Source organism: Schistosoma mansoni, chromosome 2 (genome assembly GCF_000237925.1).
Source record: "Schistosoma mansoni strain Puerto Rico chromosome 2, complete genome".
NCBI classification, from domain to species: domain Eukaryota; kingdom Metazoa; phylum Platyhelminthes; class Trematoda; order Strigeidida; family Schistosomatidae; genus Schistosoma; species Schistosoma mansoni.
In genome coordinates, this window is record NC_031496.1 from 13,372,649 (window position 1) to 13,384,249 (window position 11,601).

Here is an 11,601-nt window from a genome sequence, read left to right on the forward strand (position 1 = left end):
TCATGATCCTCAGACTTCTGAATAGCTTTGCGTTAATGTGACCGAATAACCAAGTTAAAATTTGTTTCAAGCTTTGAAACACATTTATTTGAGGGTAAGAAACGGCATCCTGTCTTCTTAATTGGACTGGGTTAACTAATACATGATAAAAAGACCAAAAGATTAGCTTAAAGACTGTTTAGAGACAGCTTTATCCTAACACCCAAGGAATCAAATCGAAATGTATGCAAAGTTTTAATGATTTATCTAACTCCATCAACCTGTTGGAAAATGATGTGAACCGTATGGGGATCAAATTAGGGTATTTTACGTGGTCAAGATCCATTTACTATAAGTCATAATTCTCCAACTTTCTACTGATTGATTTTAGATATCTGTGTGATTGCTGGAGAACCTTAAGATATCAGGACATTATCTCTTTCGAATCCATGGATATATAACAGTAAAAGCTGTCCTGCTCGACATGGGTCAGTATGATTTAATCGCTTCCTAGCTGTGTTAAACCTCATCTGATTTAGATTACATTTCGCCACATATTGTTGTAGACAAACAATCATATGCCCACACCGTGGAAGGGTTCTTCTAAAGATACCTGAAAAGGAAATCGGGCTAGGGGTGGTCTTAGTGACCTAAGGGCGTAACCACTGTGACCAAGCGAGAACTGCTTGAGGTCAGTCACATACTTTTTCGTGAGTAATTATCGTGTTAGCTCCGTACTTGTTGGGACCTTACCGTCGGAGACGGATATCCGTGGGATAAGGCGAGACGATCACTTTTAGAGTCGGCCTTTTCTCACCCCACCCCTCCTTGTGGGAAGGCAGCATCGTCGTTATGCTGGTTGTCTGGAAAAAACACCTTACTGCCATCACCTCTGTACAGTCAGCAGTACGACTTCGCCTTTCGGACCTTGGTTTTTCAACTTTTAGTCTTACTGCTCTTCAACCGACCTACCTGACATGATAGGACCTTGAGGAACGATTGTTCCAGACAGTATAGCTCGATTGGTTCATTACGATAGACAAGTCCAACCACCACGTCAAGGTCAGTAAGTCAGTCCGTTACAACGTAGAACTTCGTATGTACGTACATCAGTTTGAGTTGCCATACCACATTAGCACAGAGATGCAGTTCTCGATTCAAATCCCATAGTGGTAGAAGTAGTAAGAGTATAAGCAGTAAACCGAAAGATTAGGGTTTGAGGATGTTATTCAAGGAGTATAATACAGTGAAATAAATTTGGAAAGAGAAAAAGGATAGGGACATGAAGAATTTGGAAGATTAGAATTTGGCAGAACACAAAGGGTGAATGCACCTTCGCCATTGCAAACGATTTTGAGCCATCTCATTCAAGGTCTCTAACCATCGATTGCTATTATCTCGCGAGTCCCAACCAAGTAGTCTATATCTACCAACATTGCTCAGTCCACTTGTCAGTGACTTCATGGATTTGTGCCATATTTTGGTCTGGCCGCCCCTAGCTTTCTTCCAACCTACTCTTACACCATAAAACATTGCACGTCGGGGCAGTCGGTGGTTGAGCATACGTAACACATGTTCCAGCCATCTCAGCTGATGGAGTTTCACTACTTCATCAATCGATTTACCATCCTTACCTAGTACCTGTTTCCTAACAACTGCATTACTCACCCGGTGGTCCCAGGATATACGAGCAATGCTTCGAAGACACCTATGATCGAATACTAGTAGCCTACGAATATCCTCTACTCTTATCGGCCATGTTTCACCGCCATAAAGTAGGACGGAACGAACTGCTGCGCAGTGAACCCTTCCTTTGTTTGCTAGACGGATATCTCGCCTACGCCATAAATGACGCTAGTTGGTGAGAGCAAGACGAGTCTTCTGTATCCGTGCTGAGATTTCGTCACACACCAGACCACAAGGGCTGATGAGACTCCTAAGATAAGTGAAGCTGTCGACGCACTCAACTACTTCACTCCCTATGATTATTTCAGGTGTCGATGCAACCCAATCCTGAAGTAACATTTTGCACTTTGAGGAAGAGAATCGCATCCCGAACATGCCTGCATAGTTGCTTATAGTGGTCAGAAGACTCTGCATTTTGTCAGCGTCTTCACCAAATAAAACTATGAGGTCGGCGTATTCTAAGTTAACAAGTGAGCCTCCCAGTAAAAGTTCAACTCCTGAAGATTGAGATAATGAAAGTGTAATCTCTAAAAGCATGTTAATGACAAAGTTAAACAAGAATGGCGAGAATGGAAAGCCCTGACGAACACCGCTTGAGGTAACCAATTCTGATGACAGTTTGCCATAGGCTCTCACTCGACCAGTCGTGTTCGAGTAGAGAGCCTTTATGAGGTTAATGTACTTCTTAGGTACTCCTTTCAGTGACAAACACTGCCATAGAACCTCACGACCAACTGAGTCGAATGTCGCCTTAAGGTCAAGAAATACTACGATTGTGGGACGTCTAAATGTGTCTTTGTTCTAGGACCTGACGTAGAGTGAATATCTGGTCTATACAACCACGTCCGGGTCGAAAACCAGCCTGGTTTTTTCTAGTCTGCTCTTCACGAGCTTCGGTTAGGCGTCCAAGTATTATTGAAGCTAATATTTTAGACACTATATTAGTCAAACTGATCCCTCTGTGATTGTCACAGGAGGACTTTCGTCCTTTCTTATAGACTGGCACAATCAGTGATTGGGACCAGTCAGATGGAATTACGTCCAGTTCCCAGATTCTACCTAAGACCTCAGTCAGTTTCGCTGCTGGTACTGGACCTACATCCTTAAAAATCTCAGGGGTAAACCTGTCAGGGCCTGTTACTCTCCCTTGCTTCAGATTTCTTATAGCTTTTTCAACCTCGTAAAGAGTTGGTGGACTTACACTAACTTGCCATTCAGGACGACTGGGGATCGTGGGAAACCGAAGTGTAGCTGAAGGCCAGTTGAACTGATCCCTAAAGTGTTCTGCCCATCGATCCAATCTCCTGGATTGAGAATGAATGATATGTCCATCTTTATCTAAGATAGTTTCGCTGATATTTAGGTTCCTAATACCGGTTTCTTTAATAAGTCTGAATAGCTGTCTGCTGTTACCTATTGCCACTGCCTTTTCCATCTCTCTTGCTTTCGCTACCCACCACTGTTCACGATCATTGCGTAGGCTTCTTATTAGCCTGCGCTTAAGCTGACTCAGCTATTCGTTATGTTCAGAGCAAGATGGGATGAGTTTACGAGCATCTATCATTGTGGTAGATGCTGCTGAGATCCATTGTTTCTCCCTAACCTTATGGTTTACATTACTAGCGGATATCACTGCTGTTTCCACAGCTTTTTGGATGTCATTCCACGCTGCCTCAGGGTGGGCATAACTTACATGGCTGCCTAACTGTTTTCCCAGTTGTTCCTGAAATATATTCTTAGTTTGCCTATCATTAAGTAGAACATTAAGAGGTTTCCCTCCAGTGTCTTTTCTACGTCCAGTAAGACGCAGACAGATACGTGCTCGCACTAGAGCATGATCTGAATCTAAACATGTGCTCCAGAATGAGCGACGGTCTTCTATCGAGCCCCTCCATCGGTGGCTGATAGCGATGTGATCTAATTGGGTCCAACATTGGGACGAATTCTGGGGTCGTCATGTCAAAAGATGTTTTTCCTTATGCTTAAAGTTAGTATTTGCAATAAACGGGCGGTTATCTGAGCATAGCTGCAACATACGGTCGTCATTATCTGTTCTTTGAGCCACGACACCAAAAGATCCACCCAGGTGTCTTTCCCTTTCACTTAATTTACTACTTGAGCATTAAAGTCACCTGCCACTATTACTACATCAGAACGCCTAGCTTTTCGGAGAAGGTCTGAAAGTTTCCTGTAGAACTCATCTTTTATATCGTCTGAGCTGCAGTCAGTGGGAGAGCAGGCAGAGGCAACGACGAGTATCCCTATCTTTCCGAGTCTTTACTGTTCCGTTAAGTCAGACGGCGCACAAACTGTCTACTGGGATCCAGTCCAAAAGAGCTATTTCTGCCCTAGGACTCAATGGTATACTTATGCCAGCGAGACCACGGGAAGCAGTATCAGGGCTTCCAGATACACGGAGCGTGTATCGAGTTGGTTCTTTATTTTGACATGATGAGGTCAAATGAATGACGCTACTCGGATCCTGTATGCGTGTTTTGGAGACGCAGAACATATCGATGGTGCGAGATTCTATAGTCCGAGCTAAGGAGGCCTGTTGTCCTATTTGGCATGATGTTCGGACGTTAAGAGCTCCTACATGTAGTTTAGAGTGTGGTTGCAGGAGACCAGGAATAACGTTCCGTGTACTCGAATCGTTTGCCCTAGCGATGAGAGGTGATAAAGGGGTGTGAGAATGATTAGTCGTGGAGATAAGAGAGTTATTAGCAGATGTAGGAAGGATTTGAAAGTAACCAACTTGGTGCCGTGTGCTGTTACGGGTATGAGGGCTAATATCACTTCCCGGCTGCCCACACCGTGGAAGGGTATTTCTTGAGGGATCTGAAAAAGAAGTTGAATTAGTGTTGGTCTTAACGACCTGGAAGCGTGACCGCAGTGCCCAAGGGACAACTGCTTGAGGCCGATCACGCACGGTCTTTTTGTGGGGGATTTTTGACGTGTTAGCTCCGTTGTTCAAAGGACCTTACCGCAGGAGACGGAAATCCGTGGGATAAGGCGAGGTGTGCATTTTTAGGGTCGACCTTTTCTAACCCCACCCCTCCTTGTGGGAAGGCAGCATCGCCGTTATGCTAGTTGTCCGAGGGAAACACGTACTACTGTCACACCTCTGTACAGTCAGCAGTACGACTTCGCCCTTTAGACCTTGGGATTGCTGCTTTTAGTCTTACCGCCCTTCAACCGACCTGCCTGGCATGGTAGGACCTTGAGGAACGATTGTTCCAGACAGTATAGCTCGATTGGTTCATCACGATAGGCAAGCCCGACCACCACGTCAAGGTAGCAGCGTGAGTCACGATATACACAAAGAGGTGATTATGTATCCAAAATAACCGTTCGACAACCCCTAGTCAACCAGACCTTAAGAGATTTCCATGATAGATGAAGTGATCAACACACTCAACCATTTACATCCCTGATTCTAAACAGAGTTACATTTTTAAAGAGCAAAGATGATAGAATAAAAATACGGAAGGTGAACAGCTTTGACAAATAGTACTAGTTGTAACCTATTCAGGTCATCGTTAAGAGTACGCTTTGAACAAATCGAGTTCCAACATAGGTTTTGAATAATAGTTCTACGAAACTGAAAAGGCGACCTTTTGATTAACGATTAAGTATGCAGTCTTCCGTCCGCAAACTTACTTATACTGTATAATTGGGAAAAAAATCAATATGTAGGCACCATATTTATTTATAACCAGAACTTAAGATTATCTGGTTTCTCCAAGTCCAATGTTTCTGAGCTACTGCTAGGTGTTGGGTGACTACTACGGACAGAAACCTAAGGAAACTTCTGGTCAGGTTGATTTGTTTGCGGTCACAAACAATGCATTTTTCTACTACGAAGAAATGACCATGAAATGAGATTAGTCGGAAAGGAGACACAATATTGTAAATCTAACTAGTACCTTGACTTACTGAGATGGTATGAATACATTGTTCACCCAGTAGAGTACTAGTTATCACAATTCATTTACAAATAATGTGGTTAGTTAATGGTACGTTTAGCGAAGTCAAAACAGGAACGGATAGCTTGGTACTCAGACAATGGTACAATTCCTTAAAACCTTTAACTTTACGTTATAGCAATAAGCCTCCAAAATTATCCCGATAAAATAGTGTTTTCAAGCGTCATCGCTATAATGCTACAGTAATTGCTCAGAAAACCCAACGACTCAAAACACTGCATCATTTTATGCACCCTTTTTATGTCAAGCAAAACAGAACTTTTGATATGTCTATCAACGGTTTTGAGGGTTAACTGAGTTTGAACGAAAGAGATAACAAGAACACCCCATAGTAAAAACATATGGTAGACATGTCAAATCCACATAACTGGATACTTACTTTGGAACACAGTGTCTGACTAAGCATGAATGTCAAACGAATTAGCTCAATCTCATTAATCCAACCGGTACTTGGTTGAGTCCGCTCTCCCTCTCGAAATGCTCTCATATGGCCACGCGAATATATAGCCTCTGCCAGGGAAGTCCTACTCACTTCCTTCTCGTGGCGGGAGTGTTGTTTACGAAAGTGAGAGGACGAAGAGCGAATGGCCGGCGCTTCAACCGTGTTGGTGGACAAGGCGAGTCCACCTAGGGGAGTTGGAAAACCCTGATTCCAAACCAATGGTGCACATGGGCTCCAGTATCCTGAAGGAACGAATGGCGTATGAACCAACTGTTGGTCAACGGCTACCATGGGACTGCATCTCCTTACGATGCTCCACTGTCTTGTGGGCTAGACCTTTAGATCAAAGGCTTCGGGTGTGGTCCCCTAAGAAAACCACCTGCTTCGGTTTTGTCGCCTGGGCAGTATCTCAGCCCTCACACAAATCAAATGAGATTTGTGAGGCGCATATTTATCTGGTGCTTCCATGTACCAATATTTATGTGTTTAAATAATAAATAATATAATAACTTACTCTTTATAGTTGTGATAGAAACTTGGTCAGTTCACGACCTCGACATTACTCCAGAGTTATCCAGATACCACTACCTAAGAAGTAATAGACAGATGTAGGGAAGGAGATGACGTCCTTTTATACATAGCCAATAGTATAAATATCCACCCTTTTGCTTGCGAATCCTATGGCAGTGGAGCTTTTAAAGTCGTTAGCTGTGAACTCGCTATCGGATGTGGTACATATATATTCCGTACCAACTATCGCAGCCCAATCTACTTAGCTGATGGTTTTATTTTAGAACCCATTCAGCTATGGAGTGCAAATAACAGATGCCTAATATTAGGAGGCTTTGATACACCTGATATTAGTTGGACTGAGATGGTCACATAAATATTGGTACAAAAAGCACCAGATAAATATGCGCCTCACAAATCTCATTTGATTTGTGTGAGGGCTGAGATACTGCCCAGGCGACAAAACCGAAGCAGGTGGTTTTCTTAGGGGACCACACCCGAAGCCTTTGATCTAAAGGTCTAGCCCACAAGACAGTGGAGCATCGTAAGGAGATGCAGTCCCATGGTAGCCGTTGACCAACAGTTGGTTCATACGCCATTCGTTCCTTCAGGATACTGGAGCCCATGTGCACCATTGGTTTGGAATCAGGGTTTTCCAACTCCCCTAGGTGGACTCGCCTTGTCCACCAACACGGTTGAAGCGCCGGCCATTCGCTCTTCGTCCTCTCACTTTCGTAAACAACACTCCCGCCACGAGAAGGAAGTGAGTAGGACTTCCCTGGCAGAGGCTATATATTCGCGTGGCCATATGAGAGCATTTCGAGAGGGAGAGCAGACTCTCCCCACTCTCAGACGTACCAGGGCATTTGGGGGCTATCAATAAAAAGAGTGGCCTTAATTAGTCCATTAGTGCTCCTAGTTCATAGAATTTGTGGCGAGACTATATATGGACAACCTTTGATGGACGCTATAGAGACCTTGATAATGTCAATCTACATACTACCGCCAAATGAGGATTATAAACAAGTGTGAGTAATTAGGATTAATTATTTGCAGTTGATAGGTTCAGGAATTAGACTTAGGGTTTTCATTACGAACTGACACCAACTATAATGTCAAAATTTTTAGCCAGGTGAGTGAATTAGTTCCGCACCAAAGTTCAAAAACTGTTATCGTGAACCCGGTTGGTTTGTCCATATATTATAGTCTTGTCGAGTCTATTTCTTAGACTACGAGCATTTGCAAAGAAAACTCCTAGGGAGAACGACCTATCCACACAGGCCTTGGTAGCATCCGCTTTGATGACCCGACTTTATCTATCTGTAAACCACATTCTATTATAATGCTACCTATTAACATTACGGACGCGGTGACACTGAACAGTTCGAATGCAGATTGAACCAGTTATGTGCAACTATAGTTTGATTTCACAATAGACCAATTACTGTTGATACTAGAACAAGCGTCGGTATTAATGCAATTCAAATACAAGGAAATCCATTCGGCCCTAAGATATTTGATTGTTTATTACTGCTCCACATGCTAGTTGTCATTCAGGGACAGTATTATCCTACTGACTGGTCAATTTACTCGTTCTCGGCCATAAGCTTAAAAAATAACAAGCACAGGACAGTCCACAACTTCAGGTCTTTGCTAGTTTCCTGTCTAGTCTGAAGACAGTTTCATTCTGTAGGAGAGTGGTGAGTAGCGTATGGACAAGTGGAAAAGATTATAAAAAGAGGTGACATGAGCAGAAGACATACCAAGCATATAGGGTGTACTTACAATGTAAAATAAAAGTTATATATCGCGAGATTGGGACAATCTGGAAATCGTAGACAGCATTAAGACGGGGTAGCGCATAGATCTGAACGCGTTACTGACCTTCAACACATAAAACCCTCCTGGTTGGTTTGTGAAACCTTGAAAAGCACTACAGACGATGAGGAGGTATTCTGAGGTTATGAAACGACTTGTGATTACCAGGTCAAGAAACTGTAGTCGACTTCCAACTTTATCAACGACAATCAATAATTGTTCGTGAAATATCTGTATTTTCTTCATGGAGTGAAATTTGAGGATGAAGATAATGAGGTTTTTGACACATTCCAAATATTTTTGTGCATTTCCTGTTCAATTTATTGCGGACGTGCTGCTTATCAGGTTTTAAACTTCACTGGCAAAATTCTTTACATTTTTGAAGGCATCCACATATGTCTTTTACGAATACACTTTTTGCCGTAAATACATCTGTAAGTCTTCAAAAATTATACTGACCTTATCAGTTTTACAGAAAACGCCTAGCTGAAGGCGTTCGGTCACGTATTTGCACCAGAGCGCGAGTGAGTACACCGCGCTATGCATATCTCATAGCTACCACCCAGCTTAGACCAAACATTCTTCCACATATCGGCAGCTTTCGGAATATATCAATGAACCCCTTCATTTCTGACTTTTGATTTGACTGTTTTGATATTTTTTATTATACGAATGTTATGTGTAAATGCATCATCAAACTCTGAATACTTGTGGTATCATTACTGTACAGAGACGCATGTTAAAACAAGTAGGTGAAAAAAACAGAGAAAAAGTAAGTTAAGGCTTAAAATGAAATCCACAATGGAAATGAGGCTCTTTAATGTGTTACCAACCTGCTTAATGAATGGAAAGCTCAGGATATTTCTAATCTACTGAAAATTTAGAGGTAAGATTTCGAACACGTATTTTATTTATATACCAGTAATGAAAAATGAAATGAATTTCGCGCCACAACATGGTGTTTTTCGCCTCATATTTTAATTTTGACTCTATCGCATCATCTCCCAATAAAAAACAATCCAGTTTCATAGGTTGACTAGTTATGTAGGGTTGGTTCTCAAATAACTTTGATTTCGAATGGTCCTTCTGTTTTTTTGGGTCATCTTTTATGTTGGCTCGAGCCAAGTAGCCAGAGTTGTTGCAGATCATGCATTAACAGCACATCACATACAATAAATCGCTAATGTCACATGCTTGATTTCAGCATTTCACCATCACAAATCCGCGAAAATAATTCACTGAGCGTAAAATTCCGTAGATCGTACCACATACACAATCTGAGTTTCGGCTTCTGTAGGGTCAGTGAAATGTGACTGAGTCCCAGCCAAATCATGCAGCAGGGCGAAAACAACCAACGCGCATCAATTAATCGTACTCCATGGACTGGCCCATGCTTTGGCGGTCAAACTTTCACTTCTACTTACCCTAACTGATATATTTTTGTAATAACATCCTTTGTGTTATGCGATCTTCAAAGCAGCAATGGTACCTTGACACGACGATGGCATAAACCCCTTTAGGTGCCAACCGAGAGGTGTGACTTCAAATAGAGCTCTTGGTCACATTATTCCCGTCTAACTCGAGTAGGTTCTCAGTCATTCCACATAAATCATCTAAGTTAGTGGTCCACATGTCCTTGTAAAATTATTCAGTTTTTAACCCAGTACAACACATTTCATGGCGCCAGAGAAGTTGCAGTAGTTTAAAGCGAGTGACCGTTTAGTCTTAACCAGATAATTCCTTTGGGCTCGAGTTCTGTAACTTCGACATGCTTCCTACTATTTTGCGGCGTACAGTGTGAGATAGTAAACCACTAGAGTGCACCATTATTGGCCAACTCGATGGTTATTTGGGGGGTGATATCCCTGAAAATTCGACTACCTACATTTGTCTCAAGATATCAGGGTTCCTCCAGCCAATAGATATTACATTACAACGGAGCGACTGGTTTAGTTTTAGTGAAAAGCATTAAGAAATTTGATCCTATAAGAGTGAAGAAAAGGTAGTTTTTTAGTGCTGGTAGGTACCCCTCGTCGCATTGATAGAAAAAAACAGACTTGCAGTGAGTAGGTCTTTATTTAAATCATGAAACAGCACAAGTGGAGCGCAAGGTTACTTGCTCAAACACACAAAGTTTTTAACATTCAGTGTAAGATAATAGAGAATATATTGCCTCTACAAAATGAGAAAGTGAGCAAATGCTTCAGCTCTGTTGTTTTGATATATACTTAGTTTTTTGAGGCCAACTCTTAACTAGTCAACCTAATTTGTTACAGTTGTCAAAAGGGATAAGTGAGCAAATAAATTTCTAAAATGATGAAAATAGACAAAAGTTTTGGTAGCAGGTAAGTGAAGCCAAAATGAAGCGAAAGGAGGATAAATAGCTAGCGGTTCACCACTATATTAATGACAGATAGTCTTCAAAGCATTCACTAAGCACAGTTGTTTCAAGCGAAAAGCGATAGATCTGTAAATAAGCATGTGATCGTTGGGTCTCTTCTAAGATCTATCTACCCAGGAGACCATTGTCACTTCGTCTGGAGTAACGTTGCAAGTAGGACCGATTGCTTATTACAAAAAGTGGGATCGGAATTGATGTTTCTGACCCTGATGGGCTACACCTCGTGGATCGTGAACATGAGGTTTCAGTGAGATGATTGTGTTCAGGTGGTTCGACGAATTTAGTGCGCTTATCTAAAAGGTTGTTACTGAAAATCAGAAAGATTAGGGGCCTTTGAAAGCCTTTGTACAAGGCTCCTAACGTCGCGGCCGATTAGTTCGCATGTAATCTTTTCACCTCTTTATCCTTCTGTCCCATGGTAAAAGCTTGAACAAGCATAACCCGTCTCTTCTGAACCCGTATCAGTCTTTATAAAGAATGTTGCTGGTGACAAATTATTTTATTCCCTGGTAATTAACTATCCGTTACATAAATTTCGAGAGGTGATTGAAGTAATGTTTCTGGTTTGCACTAAGTAGGATCGTTCCTGTCTTCCTTTTTGAAAATTAAATTTACTATACTATCCTCATCGTTACGATAGTGGTTGGGATTTTAAGGTAATGATAACTTGTTTTCAAATAACAATATGTTACACGAGGTATGTCAGTTTACAGGCGAAATCAAATTGTTACGGATCATACAGACTTCACTTTAATAACTTACTCAGTTATATTGATATA